Below are 9078 nucleotides of genomic sequence, written 5' to 3'. Positions count from 1 at the left end.
ATGATGCGGAGAAAATAAAAGGCCAAAGAATGTGGAATAGGAATGAAAAAGACAGGCGATGTCACACATACAGCATCCTATACTCACATGCTTTGTCACACACACACACACACACCACACACACACACACACATCACCGTCGAGTCACTCCAAGATTATTATCATTTCTATTTTCAATTCACTAAACGATGTGCCCTGTAGACCACCATTTTGTTCCAGGAATCAAACTAGCAGTATTAATAGACCGGGGGCCCAGAAGATTTATTCAGCTGAAAAGGGTCACACTTTTTAATGGTCTCATCGTATAAGGATGTGGCCAAGGGTCAATAAAATGAATTGCTGGCAAGTCGCATCCTGTACCGTAAGCCTAGGGACCACAAAAAGGGACCCCGAAAAATGGATTTATTCAGCCGAAGGGGGTCACGGACAAAAGTTGGTGGATATTGTTCCTTTGGGTGTACTTATCATGAAAACAGCAATGCCAGCTATTTTATCCTGTACGGGGCCCCAGACAGTAGCCCCAAAGGGCCCCACAAATATGGTGTTATTCAGCTGAAAAGGGTCACGGCTAATTTCTTTTGCAATGGAAGTAGTTCCCATCAGAGATGTCTAAAACACCAATGCCAGCTATTTTATCCTGTACGGGGCCCCAGACGGTAGCCCCAAAGGGCCCCACCCCCCATAGGCCCTACGTACAAACACACAGAAACATTGATTTTATTCAGTTGAAAAGAGTCACGGCTAATTTCTTTTGCAATGGAAGTAGTTCCCATCAGAGATATCCAAAACACCAATGCCAGCTATTTTATCCTATACGGGGCCCCAGACAGTAGCCCCAAAGTGCCCCACCCCCATTGGCCATACGTACAAACACACACAAACATTGATTTTATTCGTGCAGCTGAGAAGAGTCACGGCTAATTTCTTTTGCAATGGAAGGAGTACTCATCAGAGATATCCAAAACACCAAAGCTAGCTATTTTATCCAGTACGGGGCCCCGGACAGTAGCCCCAAAGGAGCCCCCCCCCCCCCCCCCCCCCCCGCACACACAAACACACATTAGTTTCATTCAGCTAAAAAGGGTCACGGCTAATTTGTTTTGCAATTTAAGTAGTACTCATCAGAGATAAATCCAAAACACCAAAGCCAGCTATTTTATCCTGTACCGGGCCCCAGACAGTAGCCCCAAAGTGCCTCCCCCCCCCCCCCACACACACACACGCACACACACATTAGTTTCATTCAGCTGAAAAGGGTCACGGCTAATTTCTTTTGCAATGGAAGAAGTACCCATCAGAGATATCCAAAATACCAAAGCCAGCTATTTTATCCTGCACGGGACCCAGTCAGTAGCCCCAAGTTGCTCCCTTCCCCCCCCCCCCCCACACACACACACATTGATTTTATTCAGCTGAAAAGGGTCATGGCTACTTTCTTTTGCAATCGGAAGTAGTAGGCATACTCATCAGAGATATCCAAAACACTAAAGCCAGTTATTACGGGACCCCAGACAGTAGCCCCAAAGTGCACCCCTACACACACACACACACACACACACACACACACACACACACACACACACACACACACACACACACACACACACACACACACACACACACACACACACACACACACACACACACATTAGTTTCATTCAGCTGAAAAGGGTCACGGCTAATTTCTTTTGCAATGGAAGTAGTACCCATCAGAGATATTCAAAATACCAAAACCAGTTATTTTATCCTGTACGGGGCCCCAGACAGTATAGTCCCAAACACGGGCAATTTCTTTTGCACTGGAAGAAGTACCTATCAGAGATATTCAACACACCAAGGCCAGTTATTTTATCCTGCACAGAGCCGTAGACAGTAGCTCCACAGTGTCCCATCCATTATACATGTACTGTGAATCAGCTGAAAATGGTCTTACAAATTCTTTTGTAACGTAAATATCAGGGCCTACTGAACAGAGATATCACAAACACCAAAGCAAGTCATCTTATCCTGTATACGGGCTCCTATAGGTTACAGTAAACCAACAGTAAAACACCCAAGAAATTTGCAAAGGAAGAATACTTCTGTATAGTGCACAACCGAGATGACCATATTACGAAAACCAGTCATTTCATCCTGTACTGGGCCCAGTACAGTAGCCATAAAGTGCCCCTCCCCCACATAATTATTATGACATCATTTAGCTGAAAAGAGTCATAGTTGTTTTTCTTGTACAATCGAAGTAGGCCTTAGTTTACATCATAGATACCCAAAACATCAAAGCCAGTTAGGTTTTCCCAGCCAATTTCGCACTTTTGTCGGTTCATTTGATAGGAGGTTCGAATTCGTAAAATGGGTATTCAAATTGGCTGGTACCCTACGTTCATTCATATTCGCCTTGACTTGCCGAAAAGGGTATTTCAGTCATTAAATTTCGCGAAAGACAGTCAAATTCCAAACGTGTTCATTCAAATTCAAATCATGCTATTTCTTTGTTTCAGATCATTTTAATGTGTCTTTCTATGTGTTTTCGTTTCATCTATAAATTACTGTTATAAAGTAGTAAAAGTATCATATTTCTTATCTAGTATAACTGGATTTGGTTGTTCTGTAACGCTCCTTCTCTTTCATATACATGTCATTATAGGCCTATACGTGTACCAGTAATGCAGATTAACTTCATTTTTTATAGTCATGACAGCACAATAGATACAGACGTATATCTCTAGAAGACATAGAAAGAATTATTAAAAAAATATATTTGAGGATCATAACCTTGACTTCCTGGAACTGGCCGACCGCTCGTAATAAAGCGCTCGTAACGGCCAGATAATTTGTGGCTTCTTACTTCTTCGGATTCAAAAAGCATGTTAAAAAAAAAAAAAAAACTGGTGTCAAAGTCTCTTAAACGAATAAGAAATCATGAAATGTTATGATGCTTACAAAACAATAACTACGATGAAAGAAAATAAGGAAAGTGGTCAAGCATGAACATATCTGTTTAATTGACTGCAGAACATGTTAAATTAGATGGCCAGAAATCAATTTGAATGAACGAGCGCAGCATGTGATCAAGTGACGACATCATTATAAATTTATGAATGAACGGATAGTGGAATGGTGCTTGTCTTTATGGATTTCAGTTGAAAAAGTGTTATTTAGAATAAGGTTAGAGGTAATGTGAATGTTTCAAAATGAGTTTGAATGAAGAGATTATGACATTGAACTACCATGTCATCTAGGCGAAATTTTTGCTAAATTTAATTCAACATTAAAGAATTCGATTAAGAGGTGCGAAATTGGCCCGGATGCAGGGCCCTTGACAGATATAGCCCCAAGGTATTCCCGCCCCATATGAATTAAGTGTTTTTAGGTGAAAAGAGTCATGTATGCCTATTTTCCTTGGCAGTGGAATTAACAGCTGAGATACGTAAAACACAAACCCATCCAGTTATTTTTATTCTTTAAGGGGCCCCCAGCCAGTAGCTGGAAAGTGCTCCCGTATTATTTTATTCCAAGTGAAAAGAATCACTGCTATAATTTCTTTTGCAATGGAAGTAGTACTCAACGAGGTATCAAAAACACCGAAACCAGTTATATAGCTGTACGGGGTCCCACGGAGTGTTCCTAAAGTGTCCCCATATGTAATTCCACTAACAAGATCTGCATCCCGATCTATTCAATCTGTCAGATCGGGAGAGAGCGTCAAAAGTGTACGGGGACCGGGAGCATCGTAGCAGCAGCGTTTGGGTGATGGGGTTGGATCTGGCAATTTTACAGATCGGGAAGAAATGTTGAACTGGTTCAAAATCAGATCGGGAAGAAATGTTGGACTGGTTCAAAATTTCTTCCCCATCTCCCCATCAAAATTGACGGGGAGAGAGCAGTGACAGTGTAAATCCCGCGGGATGGGCGTAACAATTCCAGGTTTTTCTGACCGTAGTAACAGCGGCACAAGAACGGGAAGTAGTCTAAACTAGACACCGACGACATGGTCCCGCTGCTGCGCCGCTTTCTTGATCAAAGCACGACCTTCCCGCTTTAACGACGCTCTCACTAAGTTCTCTACTCTTGTATAAAATCAAGGCCTGTTCCTACGACGCTTCATTCCTGCTTCGATAACGCTGTTGGCCGCTTTAGCTACGCTGTTCCTACGCTTTCCCAGACTCAATTACGCATGTCTTCCGCTCTCGCCGCTCTGAATTCGAACGTAGCCGATACGCTGGAAAATGTTTGCCAGAACAGCAAAACTGATGATGATGAGGAGGACGTTGTCGTTCTCGCGAAAATGAAGACGAAGGAGCGCATATTTAAGAAGAAGAAGAGATGCAAACAATAAAGATAATAAAGTAAAACACTTTGAAGCTACTGTCTGGGGCCCCATGCAGGATAAAACATCTGACTTTGGTATTTTGGATATCCGATGGGTACTACTTCCATTGCAAAAGAAATTAGCCGTGACCCTTTTCGGCTGAATGAAACCAATATATATATATATATATATATATATATATATATATATATATATGTGTGTGTGTGTGTGTGTGTGTGTGTGCTTGTGTGTGTGTGTGTGTGTGTGTAGGGGGCACTTTGGGGCTCTGTCTGGGGCCCCGTACAGGATAAAATAACTGGCTTTAGTGCTTTGCATATCTCTGATGGGTACTACTTACGATTGCAAAAGAAAGTAGCCATGACCCTTTTCAGCTGAATGAAATCAATGTGTGTGGGGGGAGGGGGTAAGGGGGCAATTTGGGGCTACTGTCTGGGGCCCCGTGCAGGATAAAATAACTGGCTTTGGTATTTTGGATTTCTCTGATGGGTACTACTTCCATTGCAAAAGAAATTAGCCGTGACCCTTTTCAGCTGAATGAAACTATTGTGTGAGTATGTGTGTAGGGGGGGGGGGGGCGCTTTGGGGCTACTGTCTGGGGCCCCGTGCAGGATAAAATACCTGGCTTTTGTGTTTTGGATATCTCTGATTGGTACTCCTTCCATTGCAAAAGAAATTAGCCGTGACTCTTTTCAACTGAATAAAATCAATGTTTGTGTGTGTTTGTACGTAGGGCCTATGGGGGTGGGGCCCTTTGGGGCTACTGTCTGGGGCCCCGTACAGGATAAAATAGCTGGCATTGGTGTTTTGGATATCTCTGATGGGAACTACTTCCATTGCAAAAGAAATTAGCCGTGACCCTTTTCAGCTGAATAATACCATATTTGTGGGGCCCTTTGGGGCTACTGTCTGGGGCCCCGTACAGGATAAAATAGCTGGCATTGCTGTTTTCATGATAAGTACACCCAAAGGAACAATATCCACCAACTTTTGTCCGTGACCCCTTCGGCTGAATAAATCCATTTTTCGGGGTCCCTTTTTGTGGTCCCTAGGCTTACGGTACAGGATGCGACTTGCCAGCAATTCATTTTATTGACCCTTGGCCACATCCTTGTATGATGAGACCATCAAAAAGTGTGACCCTTTTCAGCTGAATAAATGCTCTGGGCCCCCGGTCTATAATGGAACCCATTCTGTAACATTTCTGATCATCCCGCAACATCTCATCAGCTCATTCAGTCTCGCCTTTGTTGTCCTCCTCGTCATAACAAATGCGCCAATAGTATGATTTTAGCTTGGCAGTTTCTTAAATGAAGTCACGTGAAACTCCAAATATTATATAGATCGTTCTGGGTCAGATTGATATTTTAACGTATTTGACGCCATATTTCTTGAAACTACATACAAACCCGTAGACAAACAAATTACGAAATCAATTTATTCCAACATATACTCGACATTATACCAATTAAAACTCTTTTTCAGATGCGACATTAAGTCCACTTTATTTATTACTTATGGAAACTTTCTTACTCTATCAGACAGCATGCTGTCAAGCAGCAGGTGCAATTAACAGTAATATTTCTCGTAAAATCTGCTTCACTCATTCACTGCACACTTATTAACAGACAGGTTATTATTGTCATTACAGTATATATACCACATTAGCGGGTGTCACAACGTTATGTGAACTATTATGACATTACATGACAGAAAGTTAAAGATCAGAAGAAATGTTAGTATGTTATTCTTAGAGAGTGTTTCACAAATAGCTATTCTGCAACTTACATGCCCGCAACAAGATAATATGTGACCGTGCACCTCAAAACGAACATAAAGTCGCACACACTGATTTTGCGTGAGGACTGAAAACAAGTGAAATGGGTCAACCTAGCCGAACTTGACTTTTTCATATTTTCTAAAAGAGCAGGTCTTCTTTTACATTATGCTAAAATTTGGTATCATACAACGGGCAGGAAAGTGTGTTTTTTAGCAGTTTATCTCGAACATTTTTGATAGAATAGTGTGATTAGGTGTGTCTTCAGAATCCCTTTTTCATTTCTGAAAAACCTTGTCCACACTCTTCACTTTCAACTCTAATAACTTTTGCAAGGATAGTGCTACTGCTTTGAAAGTTGGCATTAATTATGGAAAGAATGTGTTAATGAGACAGGCTTAATTTCAGTTTAATCTGATAATCCCTTCACTGTTGTTACTCCAGTGGTTTACTTCCTGTTTTTTGTCCCATTCATCGCACAGCCAGCACGGTTTGGTAAAGATTAAGCGCTTGAATAGACACTGTACTTCAGAGCCTCTTTTCTCAGTTCACACTTTTTCTGAGGTTGTGCTTTCTTTCCAATATTTAGATAGGTTAGGAGAGTCCATTTGCTTTGAGTTATACATCATTTTAAAGCTTAAAGTCTGCTCTTTCAGAATATGGTCTTAACTAAAAATTCATGTCTGGCGACTTTTTGTTTGTTTTGAGGTGCACTGTCACATATGGATTTTTTATTACACGAATTTTCATGATTCCATAACATGTACCTACTGCAGCTTAAATTGCAGGTTTGTTGCTCAAACATGTCAAATGTAGCAAACACACTTTAACTAATTTGTAAAATTGGGTTCGAGACCGACCGACACAAATGAGACACACGAGTTCCCCATTATAAAGGAATGTCCATGAGTCATTCAGCCCACGAGTGGTACAGCCCATGAGTTCGACACAAGGCTAACACCCTGGCTAACAAAGCCCATGAGTTCAACACCCATGACACGAGGCACAAACTACCAAACTATTTACACTTACAGCGCCAAGTCACATAAAAATATACATTCGAAAGTTCTAACATGCACGCTATACCACTCGAAATGCTTTAATTACACGAATCCATATATTCTATTTTTATAATTTAACAACATTTACGTATTGCACATTTTTATGAAATAGCATGCTGTCAAGTACCACGCACAATCAAAATATTAGCTTGTAAAATCTACATTACTCATTCACTGAACACAAATAGACAGGGAATTACCACTGCAATATCACGTTAGCATGACAACTGTGTCCCAACGTTATACTTTGACTCCTTCGTTACATGCTTTGCGTACACAGAGTTTAAAACCAGAGAAGAAAGTGTTGTATTCTCCAGAAGTATTTTATATATGCCTACATACCCTGAGAAAATAAAAATGTTCTAGATATTCTAGCATGCACATGGTATCACCTAAGACTTTTGTAATTACACGAAATGAAATCCATTTTCTAGCATTTTATAACATTTACTTTTTAACTGTATTGCTCAAATAGCATGCTTACTACCTGCATAAACTCATTCACTGCACACTTTTAATAGTAACAGACAGGAAATTGTCATCGCAGTACCATAACAGCGCGTTACACAGCGTTATGCTTACTATTCATTCCATGCTTCATAAAAAGATCTAAACCAGAAAATAAATTGTTATATCTTCACCAGTTACGATTCTTAAATCTAAATAGCAGGAGAGAGACATGCATTTAGAAGCTCTAACGAGGGCATGATTCAACCTAAGACTGATTTGATTTCACAGAATTCGATCCATTTTATTTTTTGATATTCATATCATTGCAACTTTGTACCTCAAATAGCATGCTGTAAAGGTTTGGGATGAGATAGTCATGGTGAAAATGTTAGAGGTAAATTATCAAAGGTGAAATATTGAGTCACAGGTCAACTACAATTGGTAATGAGAACGGTTGATCTTGTTTGATACAGGGAAATTGTCATATTTATCCGACGTATAGAAATTACAAGTGTACTATTATGAAACATTGTTGATGTTTTCCATTTTTCATTATGCCTCTTTCCTAGTTTTCATTTACCTCTTGTTTAAACTTTCTTTAATTGTTTCAATTCTTCCATCATACACGTTATGATGTTACGATTAAATGGCGTCTAGGAGGACACTCTTGGAGTAGAACCAGAAGAAAAATAATGATAAAAACTCCGGTCAATTTTGACGAGAAGTATGAATGTTATGATTTTCATATAAGATTGTTATCCAAACATGTTTCTAAAGCACAAGCAAACTGCAAGAGGGCATCAATTGACATTATCTTATACTATCGGATTGTACATAAAGAAGTAATTTTGGCCTATATAACTTGAATTATCAAACAATTTCAACTTCCTTCTCTCTAAACGTCGTCGTTCCAAGCTTTTTATAAATATAACAATTCAAGTTTGCATTTAATTTAGCATAATTTGATTTAATCTAATTTAATGTGAGGGTCACTTAGAACTCACTCTTATCGACTGCATGTCAATTAATGACTTTGAGCCGAAATTTCAGTGAATTGGAGACTTGTGAGGGAATCATGATATAAAATCTACTTATTACTATGTGGTTTAACCCAGGGCAGGAAGCTGGTCACCTCCCTGCCCTACAAAGGGTAACCTTAGATATACATTCCAATTGATTCTGAAGTACGATGGTAAGGAATCTCAACGCAATGTTTAAAACAAAAAGGGTCACCAGGAAAATTTAGCAATGTTACAATAAACAATACAAACTGAATCAAGCGAGTTTTCATCAAAGGGATAGTATAGTATTGGTGGAGATGAGGATTGGGCTTTTAACTTGTTTGGGGAGATACCAAGAAACCACTTATGAAATGATACAAAGCATATCATTCTAAGAAGAATTCAAACTTTGTTAAACGAAAATCGGTTCTGGAATGGCTGAGACATCCAAAAACATAGTAA

This window comes from Diadema antillarum, unplaced genomic scaffold (genome assembly GCF_040938485.1).
Source record: "Diadema antillarum isolate AM-2024a unplaced genomic scaffold, OU_Dant_1.0 seq00000538_RagTag, whole genome shotgun sequence".
NCBI classification, from domain to species: domain Eukaryota; kingdom Metazoa; phylum Echinodermata; class Echinoidea; order Diadematoida; family Diadematidae; genus Diadema; species Diadema antillarum.
This window is presented reverse-complemented; position numbering follows the sequence as displayed.